The sequence below is a fragment of the Hyperolius riggenbachi genome, chromosome 6, assembly GCF_040937935.1.
Source record: "Hyperolius riggenbachi isolate aHypRig1 chromosome 6, aHypRig1.pri, whole genome shotgun sequence".
Lineage (NCBI taxonomy): Eukaryota > Metazoa > Chordata > Amphibia > Anura > Hyperoliidae > Hyperolius > Hyperolius riggenbachi.
In genome coordinates this window covers 12092433-12118892 of record NC_090651.1, presented here as the reverse complement: position 1 = coordinate 12118892, position 26460 = coordinate 12092433, and the positions used below count along the sequence as shown (strand labels likewise).

The following is a 26460-nucleotide window of genomic DNA, read 5'->3' as shown; positions in this document are numbered from 1 at the left end:
CAGCTGTATTTATGACTTCCCATGAGATAAATCTCCAATCTAGTACCTTTTATTCAGGTAAATTATCTACTCTATATGTGTCCTATATTTTCTTTGATATATATTCATTAAGAAATGTTTGTCTCTTTTAAGTTGACTGTATGTCCTCTTTTCTTGCAGTCTTGAAATATTTGATGACCAGAGGTATTGTGTTAAATCCATGTCTCTATTTTGTCTGGTTCAATCAGGACGTTTCTGTATTGAGAATCAGTTTATCTTGCCGAGTTCCGGGTGTAGTCTGAATTTGGCTTTATTTTACTAAGTTTTTTCTAACAATAAGATATCATGCCGAAACCCAGGATCGAACCAGGGACCTTTAGATCTTCAGTCTAACGCTCTCCCAACTGAGCTATTTCGGCTACATTGCATCACAGTTTGTGTGATTTTTTTTTCAGCACAAGTGTCCTGTGCAGGCAAAGACTCATGATATTTTCTGAGTCGTAGTAGCAGTGGTGCGTTATCAGTGTAGTTAGAGGGTCTAAGGCGCTCCATGCAGGTTGCATGTGTCCTGTAGACTTGGGTTCAAATACCTTTCCTGAGAAACATTTTTGAATTTTTTGCCCTCCTGCAGCTGTATTTATGAGTTCCCATAAGACAAACCTCCAATCTAGTACCTTTTATTCAGGTAAATGCAGCTGTATTTATGACTTCCCATGAGATAAATCTCCAATCTAGTACCTTTTATTCAGGTAAATTATCTACTCTATATGTGTCCTATATTTTCTTTGATATATATTCATTAAGAAATGTTTGTCTCTTTTAAGTTGACTGTATGTCCTCTTTTCTTGCAGTCTTGAAATATTTGATGACCAGAGGTATTGTGTTAAATCCATGTCTCTATTTTGTCTGGTTCAATCAGGACGTTTCTGTATTGAGAATCAGTTTATCTTGCCGAGTTCCGGGTGTAGTCTGAATTCGGCTTTATTTTACTAAGTTTTTTCTAACAATAAGATATCATGCCGAAACCCGGGATCGAACCAGGGACCTTTAGATCTTCAGTCTAACGCTCTCCCAACTGAGCTATTTCGGCTACATTGCATCACAGTTTGTGTGATTTTTTTTTCAGCACAAGTGTCCTGTGCAGGCAAAGACTCATGATATTTTCTGAGTCGTAGTAGCAGTGGTGCGTTATCGGTGTGGTTAGAGGGTCTAAGGCGCTCCATGCAGGTTGCATGTGTCCTGTAGACTTGGGTTCAAATACCTTTCCTGAGAAACATTTTTGAATTTTTTGCCCTCCTGCAGCTGTATTTATGAGTTCCCATAAGACAAACCTCCAATCTAGTACCTTTTATTCAGGTAAATGCAGCTGTATTTATGACTTCCCATGAGATAAATCTCCAATCTAGTACCTTTTATTCAGGTAAATTATCTACTCTATATGTGTCCTATATTTTCTTTGATATATATTCATTAAGAAATGTTTGTCTCTTTTAAGTTGACTGTATGTCCTCTTTTCTTGCAGTCTTGAAATATTTGATGACCAGAGGTATTGTGTTAAATCCATGTCTCTATTTTGTCTGGTTCAATCAGGACGTTTCTGTATTGAGAATCAGTTTATCTTGCCGAGTTCCGGGTGTAGTCTGAATTCGGCTTTATTTTACTAAGTTTTTTCTAACAATAAGATATCATGCCGAAACCCGGGATCGAACCAGGGACCTTTAGATCTTCAGTCTAACGCTCTCCCAACTGAGCTATTTCGGCTACATTGCATCACAGTTTGTGTGATTTTTTTTTCAGCACAAGTGTCCTGTGCAGGCAAAGACTCATTATATTTTCTGAGTCGTAGTAGCAGTGGTGCGTTATCGGTGTGGTTAGAGGGTCTAAGGCGCTCCATGCAGGTTGCATGTGTCCTGTAGACTTGGGTTCAAATACCTTTCCTGAGAAACATTTTGGAATTTTTTGCCCTCCTGCAGCTGTATTTATGAGTTCCCATAAGACAAACCTCCAATCTAGTACCTTTTATTCAGGTAAATGCAGCTGTATTTATGACTTCCCATGAGATAAATCTCCAATCTAGTACCTTTTATTCAGGTAAATTATCTACTCTATATGTGTCCTATATTTTCTTTGATATATATTCATTAAGAAATGTTTGTCTCTTTTAAGTTGACTGTATGTCCTCTTTTCTTGCAGTCTTGAAATATTTGATGACCAGAGGTATTGTGTTAAATCCATGTCTCTATTTTGTCTGGTTCAATCAGGACGTTTCTGTATTGAGAATCAGTTTATCTTGCCGGCTTCCGGGTGTAGTCTGAATTTGGCTTTATTTTACTAAGTTTTTTCTAACAATAAGATATCATGCCGAAACCCGGGATCGAACCAGGGACCTTTAGATCTTCAGTCTAACGCTCTCCCAACTGAGCTATTTCGGCTACATTGCATCACAGTTTGTGTGATTTTTTTTTCAGCACAAGTGTCCTGTGCAGGCAAAGACTCATGATATTTTCTGAGTCGTAGTAGCAGTGGTGCGTTGTCGGTGTGGTTAGAGGGTCTAAGGCGCTCCATGCAGGTTGCATGTGTCCTGTAGACTTGGGTTCAAATACCTTTCCTGAGAAACATTTTTGAATTTTTTGCCCTCCTGCAGCTGTATTTATGAGTTCCCATAAGACAAACCTCCAATCTAGTACCTTTTATTCAGGTAAATGCAGCTGTATTTATGACTTCCCATGAGATAAATCTCCAATCTAGTACCTTTTATTCAGGTAAATTATCTACTCTATATGTGTCCTATATTTTCTTTGATATATATTCATTAAGAAATGTTTGTCTCTTTTAAGTTGACTGTATGTCCTCTTTTCTTGCAGTCTTGAAATATTTGATGTGACCAGAGGTATTGTGTTAAATCCATGTCTCTATTTTGTCTGGTTCAATCAGGACGTTTCTGTATTGAGAATCAGTTTATCTTGCCGAGTTCCGGGTGTAGTCTGAATTTGGCTTTATTTTACTAAGTTTTTTCTAACAATAAGATATCATGCCAAAACCCGGGATCGAACCAGGGACCTTTAGATCTTCAGTCTAACGCTCTCCCAACTGAGCTATTTCGGCTACATTACATCACAGTTTGTGTGATTTTTTTTTCAGCACAAGTGTCCTGTGCAGGCAAAGACTCATGATATTTTCTGAGTCGTAGTAGCAGTGGTGCGTTGTCGGTGTGGTTAGAGGGTCTAAGGCGCTCCATGCAGGTTGCATGTGTCCTGTAGACTTGGGTTCAAATACCTTTCCTGAGAAACATTTTTGAATTTTTTGCCCTCCTGCAGCTGTATTTATGAGTTCCCATAAGACAAACCTCCAATCTAGTACCTTTTATTCAGGTAAATGCAGCTGTATTTATGACTTCCCATGAGATAAATCTCCAATCTAGTACCTTTTATTCAGGTAAATTATCTACTCTATATGTGTCCTATATTTTCTTTGATATATATTCATTAAGAAATGTTTGTCTCTTTTAAGTTGACTGTATGTCCTCTTTTCTTGCAGTCTTGAAATATTTGATGTGACCAGAGGTATTGTGTTAAATCCATGTCTCTATTTTGTCTGGTTCAATCAGGACGTTTCTGTATTGAGAATCAGTTTATCTTGCCGAGTTCCGGGTGTAGTCTGAATTTGGCTTTATTTTACTAAGTTTTTTCTAACAATAAGATATCATGCCGAAACCCGGGACCGAACCAGGGACCTTTAGATCTTCAGTCTAACGCTCTCCCATCTGAGCTATTTCAGCTACATTGCATCACAGTTTGTGTGATTTTTTTTCAGCACAAGTGTCCCGTGCAGGAAAAGACTCATGATATTTTATGAGTTGTAGTAGCAGTGGTGTGTTGTCGGTGTGGTTAGAGGGTCTAAGGCGCTCCATGCAGGTTGCATGTGTCCTGTAGACTTGGGTTCAAATACGTTTCCTGAGAAACATTTTTGAATTTTTTGCCCTCCTGCAGCTGTATTTATGAGTTCCCATAAGACAAACCTCCAATCTAGTACCTTTTATTCAGGTAAATGCAGCTGTATTTATGACTTCCCATGAGATAAATCTCCAATCTAGTACCTTTTATTCAGGTAAATTATCTACTCTATATGTGTCCTATATTTTCTTTGATATATTCATTAAGAAATGTTTGTCTCTTTTAAGTTGACTGTATGTCCTCTTTTCTTGCAATCTTGAAATATTTGATGTGACCAGAGGTATTGTGTTAAATCCATGTCTCTATTTTGTCTGGTTCAATCAGGACGTTTCTGTATTGAGAATCAGTTTATCTTGCCGAGTTCCGGGTGTAGTCTGAATTTTGCTTTATTTTACTAAGTTTTTTCTAACAATAAGATATCATGCCAAAACCCGGGATCGAACCAGAGACCTTTAGATCTTCAGTTTAACGCTCTCCCAACTGAGCTATTTCGGCTACATTGCATCACAGTTTGTGTGATTTTTTTTTCAGCACAAGTGTCCTGTGCAGGCAAAGACTCATGATATTTTCTGAGTCATAGTAGCAGTGGTGCGTTGTCGGTGTGGTTAGAGGGTCTAAGGCGCTCCATGCAGGTTGCATGTGTCCTGTAGACTTGGGTTCAAATACCTTTCCTGAGAAACATTTTTGAATTTTTTGCCCTCCTGCAGCTGTATTTATGAGTTCCCATAAGACAAACCTCCAATCTAGTACCTTTTATTCAGGTAAATGCAGCTGTATTTATGACTTCCCATGAGATAAATCTCCAATCTAGTACCTTTTATTCAGGTAAATTATCTACTCTATATGTGTCCTATATTTTCTTTGATATATATTCATTAAGAAATGTTTGTCTCTTTTAAGTTGACTGTATGTCCTCTTTTCTTGCAGTCTTGAAATATTTGATGTGACCAGAGGTATTGTGTTAAATCCATGTCTCTATTTTGTCTGGTTCAATCAGGACGTTTCTGTATTGAGAATCAGTTTATCTTGCCGAGTTCCGGGTGTAGTCTGAATTTTGCTTTATTTTACTAAGTTTTTTCTAACAATAAGATATCATGCCAAAACCCGGGATCGAACCAGAGACCTTTAGATCTTCAGTTTAACGCTCTCCCAACTGAGCTATTTCGGCTACATTGCATCACAGTTTGTGTGATTTTTTTTTCAGCACAAGTGTCCTGTGCAGGCAAAGACTCATGATATTTTCTGAGTCATAGTAGCAGTGGTGCGTTGTCGGTGTGGTTAGAGGGTCTAAGGCGCTCCATGCAGGTTGCATGTGTCCTGTAGACTTGGGTTCAAATACCTTTCCTGAGAAACATTTTTGAATTTTTTGCCCTCCTGCAGCTGTATTTATGAGTTCCCATAAGACAAACCTCCAATCTAGTACCTTTTATTCAGGTAAATGCAGCTGTATTTATGACTTCCCATGAGATAAATCTCCAATCTAGTACCTTTTATTCAGGTAAATTATCTACTCTATATGTGTCCTATATTTTCTTTGATATATATTCATTAAGAAATGTTTGTCTCTTTTAAGTTGACTGTATGTCCTCTTTTCTTGCAGTCTTGAAATATTTGATGTGACCAGAGGTATTGTGTTAAATCCATGTCTCTATTTTGTCTGGTTCAATCAGGACGTTTCTGTATTGAGAATCAGTTTATCTTGCCGAGTTCCGGGTGTAGTCTGAATTTGGCTTTATTTTACTAAGTTTTTTCTAACAATAAGATATCATGCCGAAACCCGGGATCAAACCAGGGACCTTTAGATCTTCAGTCTAACGCTCTCCCATCTGAGCTATTTCGGCTACATTGCATCACAGTTTGTGTGATTTTTTTTCAGCACAAGTGTCCCGTGCAGGAAAAGACTCATGATATTTTATGAGTTGTAGTAGCAGTGGTGTGTTGTCGGTGTGGTTAGAGGGTCTAAGGTGCTCCATGCAGGTTGCATGTGTCCTGTAGACTTGGGTTCAAATACGTTTCCTGAGAAACATTTTTGAATTTTTTGCCCTCCTGCAGCTGTATTTATGAGTTCCCATAAGACAAACCTCCAATCTAGTACCTTTTATTCAGGTAAATGCAGCTGTATTTATGACTTCCCATGAGATAAATCTCCAATCTAGTACCTTTTATTCAGGTAAATTATCTACTCTATATGTGTCCTATATTTTCTTTGATATATATTCATTAAGAAATGTTTGTCTCTTTTAAGTTGACTGTATGTCCTCTTTTCTTGCAGTCTTGAAATATTTGATGTGACTAGAGGTATTGTGTTAAATCCATGTCTCTATTTTGTCTGGTTCAATCAGGACGTTTCTGTATTGAGAATCAGTTTATCTTGCCGAGTTCCGGGTGTAGTCTGAATTTGGCTTTATTTTACTAAGTTTTTTCTAACAATAAGATATCATGCCAAAACCCAGGATCGAACCAGGGACCTTTAGATCTTCAGTCTAACGCTCTCCCAACTGAGCTATTTCGGCTACATTGCATCACAGTTTGTGTGATTTTTTTTTCAGCACAAGTGTCCTGTGCAGGCAAAGACTCATGATATTTTCTGAGTCGTAGTAGCAGTGGTGCGTTGTCGGTGTGGTTAGAGGGTCTAAGGCGCTCCATGCAGGTTGCATGTGTCCTGTAGACTTGGGTTCAAATACCTTTCCTGAGAAACATTTTTGAATTTTTTGCCCTCCTGCAGCTGTATTTATGAGTTCCCATAAGACAAACGTCCAATCTAGTACCTTTTATTCAGGTAAATGCAGCTGTATTTATGACTTCCCATGAGATAAATCTCCAATCTAGTACCTTTTATTCAGGTAAATGCAGCTGTATTTATGACTTCCCATGAGATAAATCTCCAATCTAGTACCTTTTATTCAGGTAAATTATCTACTCTATATGTGTCCTATACTTTCTTTGATATATATTCATTAAGAAATGTTTGTCTCTTTTAAGTTGACTGTATGTCCTCTTTTCTTGCAGTCTTGAAATATTTGATGACCAGTGGTATTGTGTTACATCCATGTCTCTATTTTGTCTGGTTCAATCAGGACGTTTCTGTATTGAGAATCAGTTTATCTTGCCGAGTTCCGGGTGTAGTCTGAATTTGGCTTTATTTTACTAAGTTTTTTCTAACAATAAGATATCATGCCGAAACCCGGGATCGAACCAGGGACCTTTAGATCTTCAGTCTAACGCTCTCCCAACTGAGCTATTTCGACTACATTGCATCACAGTTTGTGTGATTTTTTTTTCAGCACAAGTGTCCTGTGCAGGCAAAGACTCATGATATTTTCTGAGTCGTAGTAGCCATGGTGCGTTATCGGTGTGGTTAGAGGGTCTAAGGCGCTCCATGCAGGTTGCATGTGTCCTGTAGACTTGGGTTCAAATACCTTTCCTGAGAAACATTTTTGAATTTTTTGCCCTCCTGCAGCTGTATTTATGAGTTCCCATAAGACAAACCTCCAATCTAGTACCTTTTATTCAGGTAAATGCAGCTGTATTTATGACTTCCCATGAGATAAATCTCCAATCTAGTACCTTTTATTCAGGTAAATGCAGCTGTATTTATGACTTCCCATGAGATAAATCTCCAATCTAGTACCTTTTATTCAGGTAAATTATCTACTCTATATGTGTCCTATATTTTCTTTGATATATATTCATTAAGAAATGTTTGTCTCTTTTAAGTTGACTGTATGTCCTCTTTTCTTGCAGTCTTGAAATATTTGATGTGACCAGAGGTATTGTGTTAAATCCATGTCTCTATTTTGTCTGGTTCAATCAGGACGTTTCTGTATTGAGAATCAGTTTATCTTGCCGAGTTCCGGGTGTAGTCTGAATTTGGCTTTATTTTACTAAGTTTTTTCTAACAATAAGATATCATGCCAAAACCCAGGATCGAACCAGGGACCTTTAGATCTTCAGTCTAACGCTCTCCCAACTGAGCTATTTCGGCTACATTGCATCACAGTTTGTGTGATTTTTTTTTCAGCACAAGTGTCCTGTGCAGGCAAAGACTCATGATATTTTCTGAGTCGTAGTAGCAGTGGTGCGTTGTCGGTGTGGTTAGAGGGTCTAAGGCGCTCCATGCAGGTTGCATGTGTCCTGTAGACTTGGGTTCAAATACCTTTCCTGAGAAACATTTTTGAATTTTTTGCCCTCCTGCAGCTGTATTTATGAGTTCCCATAAGACAAACGTCCAATCTAGTACCTTTTATTCAGGTAAATGCAGCTGTATTTATGACTTCCCATGAGATAAATCTCCAATCTAGTACCTTTTATTCAGGTAAATGCAGCTGTATTTATGACTTCCCATGAGATAAATCTCCAATCTAGTACCTTTTATTCAGGTAAATTATCTACTCTATATGTGTCCTATATTTTCTTTGATATATATTCATTAAGAAATGTTTGTCTCTTTTAAGTTGACTGTATGTCCTCTTTTCTTGCAGTCTTGAAATATTTGATGACCAGTGGTATTGTGTTAAATCCATGTCTCTATTTTGTCTGGTTCAATCAGGACGTTTCTGTATTGAGAATCAGTTTATCTTGCCGAGTTCCGGGTGTAGTCTGAATTTGGCTTTATTTTACTAAGTTTTTTCTAACAATAAGATATCATGCCGAAACCCAGGATCGAACCAGGGACCTTTAGATCTTCAGTCTAACGCTCTCCCAACTGAGCTATTTCGACTACATTGCATCACAGTTTGTGTGATTTTTTTTTCAGCACAAGTGTCCTGTGCAGGCAAAGACTCATGATATTTTCTGAGTCGTAGTAGCAGTGGTGCGTTATCGGTGTGGTTAGAGGGTCTAAGGCGCTCCATGCAGGTTGCATGTGTCCTGTAGACTTGGGTTCAAATACCTTTCCTGAGAAACATTTTTGAATTTTTTGCCCTCCTGCAGCTGTATTTATGAGTTCCCATAAGACAAACCTCCAATCTAGTACCTTTTATTCAGGTAAATGCAGCTGTATTTATGACTTCCCATGAGATAAATCTCCAATCTAGTACCTTTTATTCAGGTAAATTATCTACTCTATATGTGTCCTATATTTTCTTTGATATATATTCATTAAGAAATGTTTGTCTCTTTTAAGTTGACTGTATGTCCTCCTTTCTTGCAGTCTTGAAATATTTGATGACCAGAGGTATTGTGTTAAATCCATGTCTCTATTTTGTCTGGTTCAATCAGGACGTTTCTGTATTGAGAATCAGTTTATCTTGCCGAGTTCCGGGTGTAGTCTGAATTTGGCTTTATTTTACTAAGTTTTTTCTAACAATAAGATATCATGCCGAAACCCGGGATCGAACCAGGGACCTTTAGATCTTCAGTCTAACGCTCTCCCAACTGAGCTATTTCGGCTACATTGCATCACAGTTTGTGTGATTTTTTTTTCAGCACAAGTGTCCTGTGCAGGCAAAGACTCATGATATTTTCTGAGTCGTAGTAGCAGTGGTGCGTTGTCGGTGTGGTTAGAGGGTCTAAGGCGCTCCATGCAGGTTGCATGTGTCCTGTAGACTTGGGTTCAAATACCTTTCCTGAGAAACATTTTTGAATTTTTTGCCCTCCTGCAGCTGTATTTATGAGTTCCCATAAGACAAACCTCCAATCTAGTACCTTTTATTCAGGTAAATGCAGCTGTATTTATGACTTCCCATGAGATAAATCTCCAATCTAGTACCTTTTATTCAGGTAAATGCAGCTGTATTTATGACTTCCCATGAGATAAATCTCCAATCTAGTACCTTTTATTCAGGTAAATTATCTACTCTATATGTGTCCTATATTTTCTTTGATATATATTCATTAAGAAATGTTTGTCTCTTTTAAGTTGACTGTATGTCCTCTTTTCTTGCAGTCTTGAAATATTTGATGACCAGAGGTATTGTGTTAAATCCATGTCTCTATTTTGTCTGGTTCAATCAGGACGTTTCTGTATTGAGAATCAGTTTATCTTGCCGAGTTCCGGGTGTAGTCTGAATTTGGCTTTATTTTACTAAGTTTTTTCTAACAATAAGATATCATGCCGAAACCCGGGATCGAACCAGGGACCTTTATATCTTCAGTCTAACGCTCTCCCAACTGAGCTATTTCGGCTACATTGCATCACAGTTTGTGTGATTTTTTTTTCAGCACAAGTGTCCTGTGCAGGCAAAGACTCATGATATTTTCTGAGTCGTAGTAGCAGTGGTGCGTTATCGGTGTGGTTAGAGGGTCTAAGGCGCTCCATGCAGGTTGCATGTGTCCTGTAGACTTGGGTTCAAATACCTTTCCTGAGAAACATTTTTGAATTTTTTGCCCTCCTGCAGCTGTATTTATGAGTTCCCATAAGACAAACCTCCAATCTAGTACCTTTTATTCAGGTAAATGCAGCTGTATTTATGACTTCCCATGAGATAAATCTCCAATCTAGTACCTTTTATTCAGGTAAATTATCTACTCTATATGTGTCCTATATTTTCTTTGATATATATTCATTAAGAAATGTTTGTCTCTTTTAAGTTGACTGTATGTCCTCTTTTCTTGCAGTCTTGAAATATTTGATGACCAGAGGTATTGTGTTAAATCCATGTCTCTATTTTGTCTGGTTCAATCAGGACGTTTCTGTATTGAGAATCAGTTTATCTTGCCGAGTTCCGGGTGTAGTCTGAATTCGGCTTTATTTTACTAAGTTTTTTCTAACAATAAGATATCATGCCGAAACCCGGGATCGAACCAGGGACCTTTAGATCTTCAGTCTAACGCTCTCCCAACTGAGCTATTTCGGCTACATTGCATCACAGTTTGTGTGATTTTTTTTTCAGCACAAGTGTCCTGTGCAGGCAAAGACTCATGATATTTTCTGAGTCGTAGTAGCAGTGGTGCGTTATCGGTGTGGTTAGAGGGTCTAAGGCGCTCCATGCAGGTTGCATGTGTCCTGTAGACTTGGGTTCAAATACCTTTCCTGAGAAACATTTTTGAATTTTTTGCCCTCCTGCAGCTGTATTTATGAGTTCCCATAAGACAAACCTCCAATCTAGTACCTTTTATTCAGGTAAATGCAGCTGTATTTATGACTTCCCATGAGATAAATCTCCAATCTAGTACCTTTTATTCAGGTAAATTATCTACTCTATATGTGTCCTATATTTTCTTTGATATATATTCATTAAGAAATGTTTGTCTCTTTTAAGTTGACTGTATGTCCTCTTTTCTTGCAGTCTTCAAATATTTGATGACCAGAGGTATTGTGTTAAATCCATGTCTCTATATTGTCTGGTTCAATCAGGACGTTTCTGTATTGAGAATCAGTTTATCTTGCCGAGTTCCGGGTGTAGTCTGAATTTGGCTTTATTTTACTACGTTTTTTCTAACAATAAGATATCATGCCAAAACCCGGGATCGAACCAGGGACCTTTAGATCTTCAGTCTAACGCAGTCTAACGCTCTCCCAACTGAGCTATTTCGAACCAGGGACCTTTAGATCTTCAGTCTAACGCTCTCCCAACTGAGCTATTTCGACTACATTGCATCACAGTTTGTGTGATTTTTTTTTCAGCACAAGTGTCCTGTGCAGGCAAAGACTCATGATATTTTCTGAGTCGTAGTAGCTGTGGTGCGTTATCGGTGTGGTTAGAGGGTCTAAGGCGCTCCATGCAGGTTGCATGTGTCCTGTAGACTTGGGTTCAAATACCTTTCCTGAGAAACATTTTTGAATTTTTTGCCCTCCTGCAGCTGTATTTATGAGTTCCCATAAGACAAACCTCCAATCTAGTACCTTTTATTCAGGTAAATGCAGCTGTATTTATGACTTCCCATGAGATAAATCTCCAATCTAGTACCTTTTATTCAGGTAAATGCAGCTGTATTTATGACTTCCCATGAGATAAATCTCCAATCTAGTACCTTTTATTCAGGTAAATTATCTACTCTATATGTGTCCTATATTTTCTTTGATATATATTCATTAAGAAATGTTTGTCTCTTTTAAGTTGACTGTATGTCCTCTTTTCTTGCAGTCTTGAAATATTTGATGTGACCAGAGGTATTGTGTTAAATCCATGTCTCTATTTTGTCTGGATCAATCAGGACGTTTCTGTATTGAGAATCAGTTTATCTTGCCGAGTTCCGGGTGTAGTCTGAATTTGGCTTTATTTTACTACGTTTTTTCTAACAATAAGATATCATGCCAAAACCCAGGATCGAACCAGGGACCTTTAGATCTTCAGTCTAACGCTCTCCCAACTGAGCTATTTCGGCTACATTGCATCACAGTTTGTGTGATTTTTTTTTCAGCACAAGTGTCCTGTGCAGGCAAAGACTCATGATATTTTCTGAGTCGTAGTAGCAGTGGTGCGTTGTCGGTGTGGTTAGAGGGTCTAAGGCGCTCCATGCAGGTTGCATGTGTCCTGTAGACTTGGGTTCAAATACCTTTCCTGAGAAACATTTTTGAATTTTTTGCCCTCCTGCAGCTGTATTTATGAGTTCCCATAAGACAAACGTCCAATCTAGTACCTTTTATTCAGGTAAATGCAGCTGTATTTATGACTTCCCATGAGATAAATCTCCAATCTAGTACCTTTTATTCAGGTAAATGCAGCTGTATTTATGACTTCCCATGAGATAAATCTCCAATCTAGTACCTTTTATTCAGGTAAATTATCTACTCTATATGTGTCCTATATTTTCTTTGATATATATTCATTAAGAAATGTTTGTCTCTTTTAAGTTGACTGTATGTCCTCTTTTCTTGCAGTCTTGAAATATTTGATGTGACCAGAGGTATTGTGTTAAATCCATGTCTCTATTTTGTCTGGTTCAATCAGGACGTTTCTGTATTGAGAATCAGTTTATCTTGCCGAGTTCCGGGTGTAGTCTGAATTTGGCTTTATTTTACTAAGTTTTTTCTAACAATAAGATATCATGCCGAAACCCGGGATCGAACCAGGGACCTTTAGATCTTCAGTCTAACGCTCTCCCAACTGAGCTATTTCGACTACATTGCATCACAGTTTGTGTGATTTTTTTTTCAGCACAAGTGTCCTGTGCAGGCAAAGACTCATGATATTTTCTGAGTCGTAGTAGCAGTGGTGCGTTATCGGTGTGGTTAGAGGGTCTAAGGCGCTCCATGCAGGTTGCATGTGTCCTGTAGACTTGGGTTCAAATACCTTTCCTGAGAAACATTTTTGAATTTTTTGCCCTCCTGCAGCTGTATTTATGAGTTCCCATAAGACAAACCTCCAATCTAGTACCTTTTATTCAGGTAAATGCAGCTGTATTTATGACTTCCCATGAGATAAATCTCCAATCTAGTACCTTTTATTCAGGTAAATGCAGCTGTATTTATGACTTCCCATGAGATAAATCTCCAATCTAGTACCTTTTATTCAGGTAAATTATCTACTCTATATGTGTCCTATATTTTCTTTGATATATATTCATTAAGAAATGTTTGTCTCTTTTAAGTTGACTGTATGTCCTCTTTTCTTGCAGTCTTGAAATATTTGATGACCAGAGGTATTGTGTTAAATCCATGTCTCTATTTTGTCTGGTTCAATCAGGACGTTTCTGTATTGAGAATCAGTTTATCTTGCCGAGTTCCGGGTGTAGTCTGAATTTGGCTTTATTTTACTAAGTTTTTTCTAACAATAAGATATCATGCCGAAACCCGGGATCGAACCAGGGACCTTTAGATCTTCAGTCTAACGCTCTCCCAACTGAGCTATTTCGGCTACATTGCATCACAGTTTGTGTGATTTTTTTTTCAGCACAAGTGTCCTGTGCAGGCAAAGACTCATGATATTTTCTGAGTCGTAGTAGCAGTGGTGCGTTGTCGGTGTGGTTAGAGGGTCTAAGGCGCTCCATGCAGGTTGCATGTGTCCTGTAGACTTGGGTTCAAATACCTTTCCTGAGAAACATTTTTGAATTTTTTGCCCTCCTGCAGCTGTATTTATGAGTTCCCATAAGACAAACCTCCAATCTAGTACCTTTTATTCAGGTAAATGCAGCTGTATTTATGACTTCCCATGAGATAAATCTCCAATCTAGTACCTTTTATTCAGGTAAATGCAGCTGTATTTATGACTTCCCATGAGATAAATCTCCAATCTAGTACCTTTTATTCAGGTAAATTATCTACTCTATATGTGTCCTATATTTTCTTTGATATATATTCATTAAGAAATGTTTGTCTCTTTTAAGTTGACTGTATGTCCTCTTTTCTTGCAGTCTTGAAATATTTGATGACCAGAGGTATTGTGTTAAATCCATGTCTCTATTTTGTCTGGTTCAATCAGGACGTTTCTGTATTGAGAATCAGTTTATCTTGCCGAGTTCCGGGTGTAGTCTGAATTTGGCTTTATTTTACTAAGTTTTTTCTAACAATAAGATATCATGCCGAAACCCGGGATCGAACCAGGGACCTTTAGATCTTCAGTCTAACGCTCTCCCAACTGAGCTATTTCGGCTACATTGCATCACAGTTTGTGTGATTTTTTTTTCAGCACAAGTGTCCTGTGCAGGCAAAGACTCATGATATTTTCTGAGTCGTAGTAGCAGTGGTGCGTTATCGGTGTGGTTAGAGGGTCTAAGGCGCTCCATGCAGGTTGCATGTGTCCTGTAGACTTGGGTTCAAATACCTTTCCTGAGAAACATTTTTGAATTTTTTGCCCTCCTGCAGCTGTATTTATGAGTTCCCATAAGACAAACCTCCAATCTAGTACCTTTTATTCAGGTAAATGCAGCTGTATTTATGACTTCCCATGAGATAAATCTCCAATCTAGTACCTTTTATTCAGGTAAATTATCTACTCTATATGTGTCCTATATTTTCTTTGATATATATTCATTAAGAAATGTTTGTCTCTTTTAAGTTGACTGTATGTCCTCTTTTCTTGCAGTCTTGAAATATTTGATGACCAGAGGTATTGTGTTAAATCCATGTCTCTATTTTGTCTGGTTCAATCAGGACGTTTCTGTATTGAGAATCAGTTTATCTTGCCGAGTTCCGGGTGTAGTCTGAATTCGGCTTTATTTTACTAAGTTTTTTCTAACAATAAGATATCATGCCGAAACCCGGGATCGAACCAGGGACCTTTAGATCTTCAGTCTAACGCTCTCCCAACTGAGCTATTTCGGCTACATTGCATCACAGTTTGTGTGATTTTTTTTTCAGCACAAGTGTCCTGTGCAGGCAAAGACTCATGATATTTTCTGAGTCGTAGTAGCAGTGGTGCGTTATCGGTGTGGTTAGAGGGTCTAAGGCGCTCCATGCAGGTTGCATGTGTCCTGTAGACTTGGGTTCAAATACCTTTCCTGAGAAACATTTTTGAATTTTTTGCCCTCCTGCAGCTGTATTTATGAGTTCCCATAAGACAAACCTCCAATCTAGTACCTTTTATTCAGGTAAATGCAGCTGTATTTATGACTTCCCATGAGATAAATCTCCAATCTAGTACCTTTTATTCAGGTAAATTATCTACTCTATATGTGTCCTATATTTTCTTTGATATATATTCATTAAGAAATGTTTGTCTCTTTTAAGTTGACTGTATGTCCTCTTTTCTTGCAGTCTTCAAATATTTGATGACCAGAGGTATTGTGTTAAATCCATGTCTCTATTTTGTCTGGTTCAATCAGGACGTTTCTGTATTGAGAATCAGTTTATCTTGCCGAGTTCCGGGTGTAGTCTGAATTTGGCTTTATTTTACTACGTTTTTTCTAACAATAAGATATCATGCCAAAACCCGGGATCGAACCAGGGACCTTTAGATCTTCAGTCTAACGCAGTCTAACGCTCTCCCAACTGAGCTATTTCGAACCAGGGACCTTTAGATCTTCAGTCTAACGCTCTCCCAACTGAGCTATTTCGACTACATTGCATCACAGTTTGTGTGATTTTTTTTTCAGCACAAGTGTCCTGTGCAGGCAAAGACTCATGATATTTTCTGAGTCGTAGTAGCCGTGGTGCGTTATCGGTGTGGTTAGAGGGTCTAAGGCGCTCCATGCAGGTTGCATGTGTCCTGTAGACTTGGGTTCAAATACCTTTCCTGAGAAACATTTTTGAATTTTTTGCCCTCCTGCAGCTGTATTTATGAGTTCCCATAAGACAAACCTCCAATCTAGTACCTTTTATTCAGGTAAATGCAGCTGTATTTATGACTTCCCATGAGATAAATCTCCAATCTAGTACCTTTTATTCAGGTAAATGCAGCTGTATTTATGACTTCCCATGAGATAAATCTCCAATCTAGTACCTTTTATTCAGGTAAATTATCTACTCTATATGTGTCCTATATTTTCTTTGATATATATACATTAAGAAATGTTTGTCTCTTTTAAGTTGACTGTATGTCCTCTTTTCTTGCAGTCTTGAAATATTTGATGTGACCAGAGGTATTGTGTTAAATCCATGTCTCTATTTTGTCTGGATCAATCAGGACGTTTCTGTATTGAGAATCAGTTTATCTTGCCGAGTTCCGGGTGTAGTCTGAATTTGGCTTTATTTTACTACGTTTTTTCTAACAATAAGATATCATGCCAAAACCCAGGATCGAACCAGGGACCTTTAGATCTTCAGTCTAACGCTCTCCCAACTGAGCTATTTCGGCTACATTGCATCACAGTTTGTGTGATTTTTTTTTCAGCACAAGTGTCCTGTGCAGGCAAAGACTCATGATATTTTCTGAGTCGTAGTAGCAGTGGTGCGTTGTCGGTGTGGTTAGAGGGTCTAAGGCGCTCCATGCAGGTTGCATGTGTCCTGTAGACTTGGGTTCAAATACCTTTCCTGAGAAACATTTTTGAATTTTTTGCCCTCCTGCAGCTGTATTTATGAGTTCCCATAAGACAAACGTCCAATCTAGTACCTTTTATTCAGGTAAATGCAGCTGTATTTATGACTTCCCATGAGATAAATCTCCAATCTAGTACCTTTTATTCAGGTAAATGCAGCTGTATTTATGACTTCCCATGAGATAAATCTCCAATCTAGTACCTTTTATTCAGGTAAATTATCTACTCTATATGTGTCCTATATTTTCTTTGATATATATTCATTAAGAAATGTTTGTCTCTTTTAAGTTGACTGTATGTCCTCTTTTCTTGCAGTCTTGAAATATTTGATGTGACCAGAGGTATTGTGTTAAATCCATGTCTCTATTTTGTCTGGTTCAATCAGGACGTTTCTGTATTGAGAATCAGTTTATCTTGCCGAGTTCCGGGTGTAGTCTGAATTTGGCTTTATTTTACTAAGTTTTTTCTAACAATAAGATATCATGCCGAAACCCGGGATCGAACCAGGGACCTTTAGATCTTCAGTCTAACGCTCTCCCAACTGAGCTATTTCGACTACATTGCATCACAGTTTGTGTGATTTTTTTTTCAGCACAAGTGTCCTGTGCAGGCAAAGACTCATGATATTTTCTGAGTCGTAGTAGCAGTGGTGCGTTATCGGTGTGGTTAGAGGGTCTAAGGCGCTCCATGCAGGTTGCATGTGTCCTGTAGACTTGGGTTCAAATACCTTTCCTGAGAAACATTTTTGAATTTTTTGCCCTCCTGCAGCTGTATTTATGAGTTCCCATAAGACAAACCTCCAATCTAGTACCTTTTATTCAGGTAAATGCAGCTGTATTTATGACTTCCCATGAGATAAATCTCCAATCTAGTACCTTTTATTCAGGTAAATTATCTACTCTATATGTGTCCTATATTTTCTTTGATATATATTCATTAAGAAATGTTTGTCTCTTTTAAGTTGACTGTATGTCCTCTTTTCTTGCAGTCTTGAAATATTTGATGACCAGAGGTATTGTGTTAAATCCATGTCTCTATTTTGTCTGGTTCAATCAGGACGTTTCTGTATTGAGAATCAGTTTATCTTGCCGAGTTCCGGGTGTAGTCTGAATTTGGCTTTATTTTACTAAGTTTTTTCTAACAATAAGATATCATGCCGAAACCCAGGATCGAACCAGGGACCTTTAGATCTTCAGTCTAACGCTCTCCCAACTGAGCTATTTCGGCTACATTGCATCACAGTTTGTGTGATTTTTTTTTCAGCACAAGTGTCCTGTGCAGGCAAAGACTCATGATATTTTCTGAGTCGTAGTAGCAGTGGTGCGTTATCGGTGTGGTTAGAGGGTCTAAGGCGCTCCATGCAGGTTGCATGTGTCCTGTAGACTTGGGTTCAAATACCTTTCCTGAGAAACATTTTTGAATTTTTTGCCCTCCTGCAGCTGTATTTATGAGTTCCCATAAGACAAACCTCCAATCTAGTACCTTTTATTCAGGTAAATGCAGCTGTATTTATGACTTCCCATGAGATAAATCTCCAATCTAGTACCTTTTATTCAGGTAAATTATCTACTCTATATGTGTCCTATATTTTCTTTGATATATATTCATTAAGAAATGTTTGTCTCTTTTAAGTTGACTGTATGTCCTCTTTTCTTGCAGTCTTGAAATATTTGATGACCAGAGGTATTGTGTTAAATCCATGTCTCTATTTTGTCTGGTTCAATCAGGACGTTTCTGTATTGAGAATCAGTTTATCTTGCCGAGTTCCGGGTGTAGTCTGAATTCGGCTTTATTTTACTAAGTTTTTTCTAACAATAAGATATCATGCCGAAACCCGGGATCGAACCAGGGACCTTTAGATCTTCAGTCTAACGCTCTCCCAACTGAGCTATTTCGGCTACATTGCATCACAGTTTGTGTGATTTTTTTTTCAGCACAAGTGTCCTGTGCAGGCAAAGACTCATGATATTTTCTGAGTCGTAGTAGCAGTGGTGCGTTATCGGTGTGGTTAGAGGGTCTAAGGCGCTCCATGCAGGTTGCATGTGTCCTGTAGACTTGGGTTCAAATACCTTTCCTGAGAAACATTTTTGAATTTTTTGCCCTCCTGCAGCTGTATTTATGAGTTCCCATAAGACAAACCTCCAATCTAGTACCTTTTATTCAGGTAAATGCAGCTGTATTTATGACTTCCCATGAGATAAATCTCCAATCTAGTACCTTTTATTCAGGTAAATTATCTACTCTATATGTGTCCTATATTTTCTTTGATATATATTCATTAAGAAATGTTTGTCTCTTTTAAGTTGACTGTATGTCCTCTTTTCTTGCAGTCTTCAAATATTTGATGACCAGAGGTATTGTGTTAAATCCATGTCTCTATTTTGTCTGGTTCAATCAGGACGTTTCTGTATTGAGAATCAGTTTATCTTGCCGAGTTCCGGGTGTAGTCTGAATTTGGCTTTATTTTACTAAGTTTTTTCTAACAATAAGATATCATGCCGAAACCCGGGATCGAACCAGGGACCTTTAGATCTTCAGTCTAACGCTCTCCCAACTGAGCTATTTCGGCTACATTGCATCACAGTTTGTGTGATTTTTTTTTCAGCACAAGTGTCCTGTGCAGGCAAAGACTCATGATATTTTCTGAGTCGTAGTAGCAGTGGTGCGTTGTCGGTGTGGTTAGAGGGTCTAAGGCGCTCCATGCAGGTTGCATGTGTCCTGTAGACTTGGGTTCAAATACCTTTCCTGAGAAACATTTTTGAATTTTTTGCCCTCCTGCAGCTGTATTTATGAGTTCCCATAAGACAAACCTCCAATCTAGTACCTTTTATTCAGGTAAATGCAGCTGTATTTATGACTTCCCATGAGATAAATCTCCAATCTAGTACCTTTTATTCAGGTAAATTATCTACTCTATATGTGTCCTATATTTTCTTTGATATATATTCATTAAGAAATGTTTGTCTCTTTTAAGTTGACTGTATGTCCTCTTTTCTTGCAGTCTTAAAATATTTGATGTGACCAGAGGTATTGTGTTAAATCCATGTCTCTATTTTGTCTGGTTCAATCAGGACGTTTCTGTATTGAGAATCAGTTTATCTTGCCGAGTTCCGGGTGTAGTCTGAATTTGGCTTTATTTTACTAAGTTTTTTCTAACAATAAGATATCATGCCGAAACCCGGGATCGAACCAGGGACCTTTAGATCTTCAGTCTAACGCTCTCCCAATTGAGCTATTTCGGCTACATTGCATCACAGTTTGTGTGATTTTTTTTCAGCACAAGTGTCCCGTGCAGGAAAAGACTCATGATATTTTATGAGTTGTAGTAGCAGTGGTGTGTTGTCGGTGTGGTTAGAGGGTCTAAGGCGCTCCATGCAGGTTGCATGTGTCCTGTAGACTTGGGTTCAAATACCTTTCCTGAGAAACATTTTTGAATTTTTTGCCCTCCTGCAGCTGTATTTATGAGTTCCCATAAGACAAACCTCCAATCTAGTACCTTTTATTCAGGTAAATGCAGCTGTATTTATGACTTCCCATGAGATAAATCTCCAATCTAGTACCTTTTATTCAGGTAAATTATCTACTCTATATGTGTCCTATATTTTCTTTGATATATATTCATTAAGAAATGTTGGTCTCTTTTAAGTTGACTGTATGTCCTCTTTTCTTGCAGTCTTGAAATATTTGATGTGACCAGAGGTATTGTGTTAAATCCATGTCTCTATTTTGTCTGGTTCAATCAGGACGTTTCTGTATTGAGAATCAGTTTATCTTGCCGAGTTCCGGGTGTAGTCTGAATTTGGCTTTATTTTACTAAGTTTTTTCTAACAATAAGATATCATGCCAAAACCCGGGATCGAACCAGGGACCTTTAGATCTTCAGTCTAACGCTCTCCCAACTGAGCTATTTCGGCTACATTGCATCACAGTTTGTGTGATTTTTTTTTCAGCACAAGTGTCCTGTGCAGGCAAAGACTCATGATATTTTCTGAGTCGTAGTGGCAGTGGTGCGTTGTCGGTGTGGTTAGAGGGTCTAAGGCGCTCCAGGCAGGTTGCATGTGTCCTGTAGACTTGGGTTCAAATACCTTTCCTGAGAAACATTTTTGAATTTTTTGCCCTCCTGCAGCTGTATTTATGAGTTCCCATAAGACAAACCTCCAATCTAGTACCTTTTATTCAGGTAAATGCAGCTGTATTTATGACTTCCCATGAGATAAATCTCCAATCTAGTACCTTTTATTCAGATAAATTATCTACTCTATATGTGTCCTATATTTTCTTTGATATATATTCATTAAGAAATGTTTGTCTCTTTTAAGTTGACTGTATGTCCTCTTTTCTTGCAGTCTTAAAATATTTGATGTGACCAGAGGTATTGTGTTAAATCCATGTCTCTATTTTGTCTGGTTCAATCAGGACGTTTCTGTATTGAGAATCAGTTTATCTTGCCGAGTTCCGGGTGTAGTCTGAATTTGGCTTTATTTTACTAAGTTTTTTCTAACAATAAGATATCATGCCGAAACCCGGGATCGAACCAGGGACCTTTAGATCTTCAGTCTAACGCTCTCCCAACTGAGCTATTTCGGCTACATTGCATCACAGTTTGTGTGATTTTTTTTCAGCACAAGTGTCCCGTGCAGGAAAAGACTCATGATATTTTATGAGTTGTAGTAGCAGTGGTGTGTTGTCGGTGTGGTTAGAGGGTCTAAGGCGCTCCATGCAGGTTGCATGTGTCCTGTAGACTTGGGTTCAAATACCTTTCCTGAGAAACATTTTTGAATTTTTTGCCCTCCTGCAGCTGTATTTATGAGTTCCCATAAGACAAACCTCCAATCTAGTACCTTTTATTCAGGTAAATGCAGCTGTATTTATGACTTCCCATGAGATAAATCTCCAATCTAGTACCTTTTATTCAGGTAAATTATCTACTCTATATGTGTCCTATATTTTCTTTGATATATATTCATTAAGAAATGTTTGTCTCTTTTAAGTTGACTGTATGTCCTCTTTTCTTGCAGTCTTAAAATATTTGATGTGACCAGAGGTATTGTGTTAAATCCATGTCTCTATTTTGTCTGGTTCAATCAGGACGTTTCTGTATTGAGAATCAGTTTATCTTGCCGAGTTCCGGGTGTAGTCTGAATTTGGCTTTATTTTACTAAGTTTTTTCTAACAATAAGATATCATGCCGAAACCCGGGATCGAACCAGGGACCTTTAGATCTTCAGTCTAACGCTCTCCCAACTGAGCTATTTCGGCTACATTGCATCACAGTTTGTGTGATTTTTTTTCAGCACAAGTGTCCCGTGCAGGAAAAGACTCATGATATTTTATGAGTTGTAGTAGCAGTGGTGTGTTGTCGGTGTGGTTAGAGGGTCTAAGGCGCTCCATGCAGGTTGCATGTGTCCTGTAGACTTGGGTTCAAATACCTTTCCTGAGAAACATTTTTGAATTTTTTGCCCTCCTGCAGCTGTATTTATGAGTTCCCATAAGACAAACCTCCAATCTAGTACCTTTTATTCAGGTAAATGCAGCTGTATTTATGACTTCCCATGAGATAAATCTCCAATCTAGTACCTTTTATTCAGGTAAATTATCTACTCTATATGTGTCCTATATTTTCTTTGATATATATTCATTAAGAAATGTTTGTCTCTTTTAAGTTGACTGTATGTCCTCTTTTCTTGCAGTCTTGAAATATTTGATGTGACCAGAGGTATTGTGTTAAATCCATGTCTCTATTTTGTCTGGTTCAATCAGGACGTTTCTGTATTGAGAATCAGTTTATCTTGCCGAGTTCTGGGTGTAGTCTGAATTTGGCTTTATTTTACTAAGTTTTTTCTAACAATAAGATATCATGCCAAAACCCGGGATCGAACCAGGGACCTTTAGATCTTCAGTCTAACGCTCTCCCAACTGAGCTATTTCGGCTACATTGCATCACAGTTTGTGTGATTTTTTTTTCAGCACAAGTGTCCTGTGCAGGCAAAGACTCATGATATTTTCTGAGTCGTAGTGGCAGTGGTGCGTTGTCGGTGTGGTTAGAGGGTCTAAGGCGCTCCATGCAGGTTGTATGTGTCCTGTAGACTTGGGTTCAAATACCTTTCCTGAGAAACATTTTTGAATTTTTTGCCCTCCTGCAGCTGTATTTATGAGTTCCCATAAGACAAACCACCAATCTAGTACCTTTTATTCAGGTAAATGCAGCTGTATTTATGACTTCCCATGAGATAAATCTCCAATCTAGTACCTTTTATTCAGGTAAATTATCTACTCTATATGTGTCCTATATTTTCTTTGATATATATTCATTAAGAAATGTTTGTCTCTTTTAAGTTGACTGTATGTCCTCTTTTCTTGCAGTCTTGAAATATTTGATGTGACCAGAGGTATTGTGTTAAATCCATGTCTCTATTTTGTCTGGTTCAATCAGGACGTTTCTGTATTGAGAATCAGTTTATCTTGCCGAGTTCCGGGTGTAGTCTGAATTTGGCTTTATTTTACTACGTTTTTTCTAACAATAAGATATCATGCCAAAACCCGGGATCGAACCAGGGACCTTTAGATCTTCAGTCTAACGCTCTCCCAACTGAGCTATTTCGGCTACATTGCATCACAGTTTGTGTGATTTTTTTTCAGCACAAGTGTCCTGTGCAGGCAAAGACTCATGATATTTTCTGAGTCGTAGTAGCAGTGGTGCGTTGTCGGTGTGGTTAGAGGGTCTAAGGCGCTCCATGCAGGTTGCATGTGTCCTGTAGACTTGGGTTCAAATACCTTTCCTGAGAAACATTTTTTGAATTTTTTGCCCTCCTGCAGCTGTATTTATGAGTTCCCATAAGACAAACCTCCAATCTAGTACCTTTTATTCAGGTAAATGCAGCTGTATTTATGACTTCCCATGAGATAAATCTCCAATCTAGTACCTTTTATTCAGGTAAATTATCTACTCTATATGTGTCCTATATTTTCTTTGATATATATTCATTAAGAAATGTTTGTCTCTTTTAAGTTGACTGTATGTCCTCTTTTCTTGCAGTCTTGAAATATTTGATGTGACCAGAGGTATTGTGTTAAATCCATGTCTCTATTTTGTCTGGTTCAATCAGGACGTTTCTGTATTGAGAATCAGTTTATCTTGCCGAGTTCCGGGTGTAGTCTGAATTTGGCTTTATTTTACTAAGTTTTTTCTAACAATAAGATATCATGCCGAAACCCGGGATCGAACCAGGGACCTTTAGATCTTCAGTCTAACGCTCTCCCAACTGAGCTATTTCAGCTACATTGCATCACAGTTTGTGTGATTTTTTTTTCAGCACAAGTGTCCTGTGCAGGCAAAGACTCATGATATTTTCTGAGTCGTAGTAGCAGTGGTGCGTTGTCGGTGTGGTTAGAGGGTCTAAGGCGCTCCATGCAGGTTGCATGTGTCCTGTAGACTTGGGTTCAAATACCTTTCCTGAGAAACATTTTTGAATTTTTTGCCCTCCTGCAGCTGTATTTATGAGTTCCCATAAGACAAACCTCCAATCTAGTACCTTTTATTCAGGTAAATGCAGCTGTATTTATGACTTCCCATGAGATAAATCTCCAATCTAGTACCTTTTATTCAGGTAAATTATCTACTCTATATGTGTCCTATATTTTCTTTGATATATATTCATTAAGAAATGTTTGTCTCTTTTAAGTTGACTGTATGTCCTCTTTTCTTGCAGTCTTAAAATATTTGATGTGACCAGAGGTATTGTGTTAAATCCATGTCTCTATTTTGTCTGGTTCAATCAGGACGTTTCTGTATTGAGAATCAGTTTATCTTGCCGAGTTCCGGGTGTAGTCTGAATTTGGCTTTATTTTACTAAGTTTTTTCTAACAATAAGATATCATGCCGAAACCCGGGATCGAACCAGGGACCTTTAGATCTTCAGTCTAACGCTCTCCCAACTGAGCTATTTCGGCTACATTGCATCACAGTTTGTGTGATTTTTTTTCAGCACAAGTGTCCCGTGCAGGAAAAGACTCATGATATTTTATGAGTTGTAGTAGCAGTGGTGTGTTGTCGGTGTGGTTAGAGGGTCTAAGGCGCTCCATGCAGGTTGCATGTGTCCTGTAGACTTGGGTTCAAATACCTTTCCTGAGAAACATTTTTGAATTTTTTGCCCTCCTGCAGCTGTATTTATGAGTTCCCATAAGACAAACCTCCAATCTAGTACCTTTTATTCAGGTAAATGCAGCTGTATTTATGACTTCCCATGAGATAAATCTCCAATCTAGTACCTTTTATTCAGGTAAATTATCTACTCTATATGTGTCCTATATTTTCTTTGATATATATTCATTAAGAAATGTTTGTCTCTTTTAAGTTGACTGTATGTCCTCTTTTCTTGCAGTCTTGAAATATTTGATGTGACCAGAGGTATTGTGTTAAATCCATGTCTCTATTTTGTCTGGTTTAATCAGGACGTTTCTGTATTGAGAATCAGTTTATCTTGCCGAGTTCCGGGTGTAGTCTGAATTTGGCTTTATTTTACTACGTTTTTTCTAACAATAAGATATCATGCCAAAACCCGGGATCGAACCAGGGACCTTTAGATCTTCAGTCTAACGCTCTCCCAACTGAGCTATTTCGGCTACATTGCATCACAGTTTGTGTGATTTTTTTTTCAGCACAAGTGTCCTGTGCAGGCAAAGACTCATGATATTTTCTGAGTCGTAGTAGCAGTGGTGCGTTGTCGGTGTGGTTAGAGGGTCTAAGGCGCTCCATGCAGGTTGCATGTGTCCTGTAGACTTGGGTTCAAATACCTTTCCTGAGAAACATTTTTGAATTTTTTGCCCTCCTGCAGCTGTATTTATGAGTTCCCATAAGACAAACCTCCAATCTAGTACCTTTTATTCAGGTAAATGCAGCTGTATTTATGACTTCCCATGAGATAAATCTCCAATCTAGTACCTTTTATTCAGGTAAATTATCTACTCTATATGTGTCCTATATTTTCTTTGATATATATTCATTAAGAAATGTTTGTCTCTTTTAAGTTGACTGTATGTCCTCTTTTCTTGCAGTCTTGAAATATTTGATGTGACCAGAGGTATTGTGTTAAATCCATGTCTCTATTTTGTCTGGTTCAATCAGGACGTTTCTGTATTGAGAATCAGTTTATCTTGCCGAGTTCCGGGTGTAGTCTGAATTTGGCTTTATTTTACTAAGTTTTTTCTAACAATAAGATATCATGCCGAAACCCGGGATCGAACCAGGGACCTTTAGATCTTCAGTCTAACGCTCTCCCAACTGAGCTATTTCGGCTACATTGCATCACAGTTTGTGTGATTTTTTTTTCAGCACAAGTGTCCTGTGCAGGCAAAGACTCATGATATTTTCTGAGTCGTAGTAGCAGTGGTGTGGTGTGTTGTCAGTGTGGTTAGAGGGTCTAAGGTGCTCCATGCAGGTTGCATGTGTCCTGTAGACTTGGGTTCAAATACCTTTCCTGACAATCATTTTTGAATTTTTTGCCCTCCTGCAGCTGTATTTATGAGTTACCATAAGACAAACCTCCAATCTAGTACCTTTTATTCAGGTAAATGCAGCTGTATTTATGACTTCCCATGAGATACATCTCCAATCTAGTACCTTTTATTCAGGTAAATTATCTACTCTATATGTGTCCTATATTTTCTTTGATATATATTCATTAAGAAATGTTTGTCTCTTTTAAGTTGACTGTATGTCCTCTTTTCTTGC

The 26460-nt window shown here is 38.1% G+C and overlaps 38 non-coding genes across 38 annotated transcripts; all 38 read right to left on the bottom strand.

The window, feature by feature from the left end:
- Window positions 1–325: 325 nt before the first annotated feature.
- On the bottom strand, window positions 326–398 carry TRNAF-GAA (transfer RNA phenylalanine (anticodon GAA)). The gene has a single exon. It is a non-coding gene; the product is annotated as a tRNA-Phe (tRNA).
- A 598-nt stretch (window positions 399–996) lies between these two features.
- Window positions 997–1069, bottom strand: TRNAF-GAA (transfer RNA phenylalanine (anticodon GAA)). Its single transcript has one exon. It is a non-coding gene; the product is annotated as a tRNA-Phe (tRNA).
- A 598-nt stretch (window positions 1070–1667) lies between these two features.
- Window positions 1668–1740, bottom strand: TRNAF-GAA (transfer RNA phenylalanine (anticodon GAA)). The gene has a single exon. It is a non-coding gene; the product is annotated as a tRNA-Phe (tRNA).
- A 598-nt stretch (window positions 1741–2338) lies between these two features.
- On the bottom strand, window positions 2339–2411 carry TRNAF-GAA (transfer RNA phenylalanine (anticodon GAA)). Its single transcript has one exon. It is a non-coding gene; the product is annotated as a tRNA-Phe (tRNA).
- Window positions 2412–3011: 600 nt separating this feature from the next.
- TRNAF-GAA (transfer RNA phenylalanine (anticodon GAA)) lies at window positions 3012–3084 on the bottom strand. The gene has a single exon. It is a non-coding gene; the product is annotated as a tRNA-Phe (tRNA).
- Window positions 3085–3684: 600 nt separating this feature from the next.
- Window positions 3685–3757, bottom strand: TRNAF-GAA (transfer RNA phenylalanine (anticodon GAA)). The gene has a single exon. It is a non-coding gene; the product is annotated as a tRNA-Phe (tRNA).
- Window positions 3758–4354: 597 nt separating this feature from the next.
- On the bottom strand, window positions 4355–4427 carry TRNAF-GAA (transfer RNA phenylalanine (anticodon GAA)). The gene has a single exon. It is a non-coding gene; the product is annotated as a tRNA-Phe (tRNA).
- Window positions 4428–5027: 600 nt separating this feature from the next.
- On the bottom strand, window positions 5028–5100 carry TRNAF-GAA (transfer RNA phenylalanine (anticodon GAA)). The gene has a single exon. It is a non-coding gene; the product is annotated as a tRNA-Phe (tRNA).
- A 600-nt stretch (window positions 5101–5700) lies between these two features.
- Window positions 5701–5773, bottom strand: TRNAF-GAA (transfer RNA phenylalanine (anticodon GAA)). The gene has a single exon. It is a non-coding gene; the product is annotated as a tRNA-Phe (tRNA).
- Window positions 5774–6372: 599 nt separating this feature from the next.
- TRNAF-GAA (transfer RNA phenylalanine (anticodon GAA)) lies at window positions 6373–6445 on the bottom strand. Its single transcript has one exon. It is a non-coding gene; the product is annotated as a tRNA-Phe (tRNA).
- Window positions 6446–7107: 662 nt separating this feature from the next.
- Window positions 7108–7180, bottom strand: TRNAF-GAA (transfer RNA phenylalanine (anticodon GAA)). Its single transcript has one exon. It is a non-coding gene; the product is annotated as a tRNA-Phe (tRNA).
- Window positions 7181–7844: 664 nt separating this feature from the next.
- On the bottom strand, window positions 7845–7917 carry TRNAF-GAA (transfer RNA phenylalanine (anticodon GAA)). Its single transcript has one exon. It is a non-coding gene; the product is annotated as a tRNA-Phe (tRNA).
- Window positions 7918–8579: 662 nt separating this feature from the next.
- TRNAF-GAA (transfer RNA phenylalanine (anticodon GAA)) lies at window positions 8580–8652 on the bottom strand. Its single transcript has one exon. It is a non-coding gene; the product is annotated as a tRNA-Phe (tRNA).
- A 598-nt stretch (window positions 8653–9250) lies between these two features.
- Window positions 9251–9323, bottom strand: TRNAF-GAA (transfer RNA phenylalanine (anticodon GAA)). Its single transcript has one exon. It is a non-coding gene; the product is annotated as a tRNA-Phe (tRNA).
- A 662-nt stretch (window positions 9324–9985) lies between these two features.
- On the bottom strand, window positions 9986–10058 carry TRNAF-GAA (transfer RNA phenylalanine (anticodon GAA)). The gene has a single exon. It is a non-coding gene; the product is annotated as a tRNA-Phe (tRNA).
- Window positions 10059–10656: 598 nt separating this feature from the next.
- Window positions 10657–10729, bottom strand: TRNAF-GAA (transfer RNA phenylalanine (anticodon GAA)). The gene has a single exon. It is a non-coding gene; the product is annotated as a tRNA-Phe (tRNA).
- A 598-nt stretch (window positions 10730–11327) lies between these two features.
- Window positions 11328–11463, bottom strand: TRNAF-GAA (transfer RNA phenylalanine (anticodon GAA)). Its single transcript has 2 exons — window positions 11427–11463; window positions 11328–11363 (listed from the first exon to the last, which is right to left on the bottom strand). It is a non-coding gene; the product is annotated as a tRNA-Phe (tRNA).
- Window positions 11464–12127: 664 nt separating this feature from the next.
- On the bottom strand, window positions 12128–12200 carry TRNAF-GAA (transfer RNA phenylalanine (anticodon GAA)). The gene has a single exon. It is a non-coding gene; the product is annotated as a tRNA-Phe (tRNA).
- A 664-nt stretch (window positions 12201–12864) lies between these two features.
- TRNAF-GAA (transfer RNA phenylalanine (anticodon GAA)) lies at window positions 12865–12937 on the bottom strand. Its single transcript has one exon. It is a non-coding gene; the product is annotated as a tRNA-Phe (tRNA).
- A 662-nt stretch (window positions 12938–13599) lies between these two features.
- TRNAF-GAA (transfer RNA phenylalanine (anticodon GAA)) lies at window positions 13600–13672 on the bottom strand. Its single transcript has one exon. It is a non-coding gene; the product is annotated as a tRNA-Phe (tRNA).
- A 662-nt stretch (window positions 13673–14334) lies between these two features.
- On the bottom strand, window positions 14335–14407 carry TRNAF-GAA (transfer RNA phenylalanine (anticodon GAA)). The gene has a single exon. It is a non-coding gene; the product is annotated as a tRNA-Phe (tRNA).
- A 598-nt stretch (window positions 14408–15005) lies between these two features.
- Window positions 15006–15078, bottom strand: TRNAF-GAA (transfer RNA phenylalanine (anticodon GAA)). Its single transcript has one exon. It is a non-coding gene; the product is annotated as a tRNA-Phe (tRNA).
- A 598-nt stretch (window positions 15079–15676) lies between these two features.
- On the bottom strand, window positions 15677–15760 carry TRNAF-GAA (transfer RNA phenylalanine (anticodon GAA)). Its single transcript has one exon. It is a non-coding gene; the product is annotated as a tRNA-Phe (tRNA).
- A 716-nt stretch (window positions 15761–16476) lies between these two features.
- Window positions 16477–16549, bottom strand: TRNAF-GAA (transfer RNA phenylalanine (anticodon GAA)). Its single transcript has one exon. It is a non-coding gene; the product is annotated as a tRNA-Phe (tRNA).
- A 664-nt stretch (window positions 16550–17213) lies between these two features.
- On the bottom strand, window positions 17214–17286 carry TRNAF-GAA (transfer RNA phenylalanine (anticodon GAA)). The gene has a single exon. It is a non-coding gene; the product is annotated as a tRNA-Phe (tRNA).
- Window positions 17287–17884: 598 nt separating this feature from the next.
- TRNAF-GAA (transfer RNA phenylalanine (anticodon GAA)) lies at window positions 17885–17957 on the bottom strand. The gene has a single exon. It is a non-coding gene; the product is annotated as a tRNA-Phe (tRNA).
- Window positions 17958–18555: 598 nt separating this feature from the next.
- On the bottom strand, window positions 18556–18628 carry TRNAF-GAA (transfer RNA phenylalanine (anticodon GAA)). The gene has a single exon. It is a non-coding gene; the product is annotated as a tRNA-Phe (tRNA).
- A 598-nt stretch (window positions 18629–19226) lies between these two features.
- Window positions 19227–19299, bottom strand: TRNAF-GAA (transfer RNA phenylalanine (anticodon GAA)). Its single transcript has one exon. It is a non-coding gene; the product is annotated as a tRNA-Phe (tRNA).
- A 600-nt stretch (window positions 19300–19899) lies between these two features.
- On the bottom strand, window positions 19900–19972 carry TRNAF-GAA (transfer RNA phenylalanine (anticodon GAA)). Its single transcript has one exon. It is a non-coding gene; the product is annotated as a tRNA-Phe (tRNA).
- A 599-nt stretch (window positions 19973–20571) lies between these two features.
- On the bottom strand, window positions 20572–20644 carry TRNAF-GAA (transfer RNA phenylalanine (anticodon GAA)). Its single transcript has one exon. It is a non-coding gene; the product is annotated as a tRNA-Phe (tRNA).
- A 600-nt stretch (window positions 20645–21244) lies between these two features.
- TRNAF-GAA (transfer RNA phenylalanine (anticodon GAA)) lies at window positions 21245–21317 on the bottom strand. The gene has a single exon. It is a non-coding gene; the product is annotated as a tRNA-Phe (tRNA).
- Window positions 21318–21916: 599 nt separating this feature from the next.
- Window positions 21917–21989, bottom strand: TRNAF-GAA (transfer RNA phenylalanine (anticodon GAA)). Its single transcript has one exon. It is a non-coding gene; the product is annotated as a tRNA-Phe (tRNA).
- Window positions 21990–22588: 599 nt separating this feature from the next.
- Window positions 22589–22661, bottom strand: TRNAF-GAA (transfer RNA phenylalanine (anticodon GAA)). The gene has a single exon. It is a non-coding gene; the product is annotated as a tRNA-Phe (tRNA).
- A 600-nt stretch (window positions 22662–23261) lies between these two features.
- On the bottom strand, window positions 23262–23334 carry TRNAF-GAA (transfer RNA phenylalanine (anticodon GAA)). The gene has a single exon. It is a non-coding gene; the product is annotated as a tRNA-Phe (tRNA).
- A 600-nt stretch (window positions 23335–23934) lies between these two features.
- On the bottom strand, window positions 23935–24007 carry TRNAF-GAA (transfer RNA phenylalanine (anticodon GAA)). The gene has a single exon. It is a non-coding gene; the product is annotated as a tRNA-Phe (tRNA).
- A 600-nt stretch (window positions 24008–24607) lies between these two features.
- Window positions 24608–24680, bottom strand: TRNAF-GAA (transfer RNA phenylalanine (anticodon GAA)). The gene has a single exon. It is a non-coding gene; the product is annotated as a tRNA-Phe (tRNA).
- Window positions 24681–25279: 599 nt separating this feature from the next.
- Window positions 25280–25352, bottom strand: TRNAF-GAA (transfer RNA phenylalanine (anticodon GAA)). Its single transcript has one exon. It is a non-coding gene; the product is annotated as a tRNA-Phe (tRNA).
- A 600-nt stretch (window positions 25353–25952) lies between these two features.
- TRNAF-GAA (transfer RNA phenylalanine (anticodon GAA)) lies at window positions 25953–26025 on the bottom strand. The gene has a single exon. It is a non-coding gene; the product is annotated as a tRNA-Phe (tRNA).
- Window positions 26026–26460: the final 435 nt, after the last annotated feature.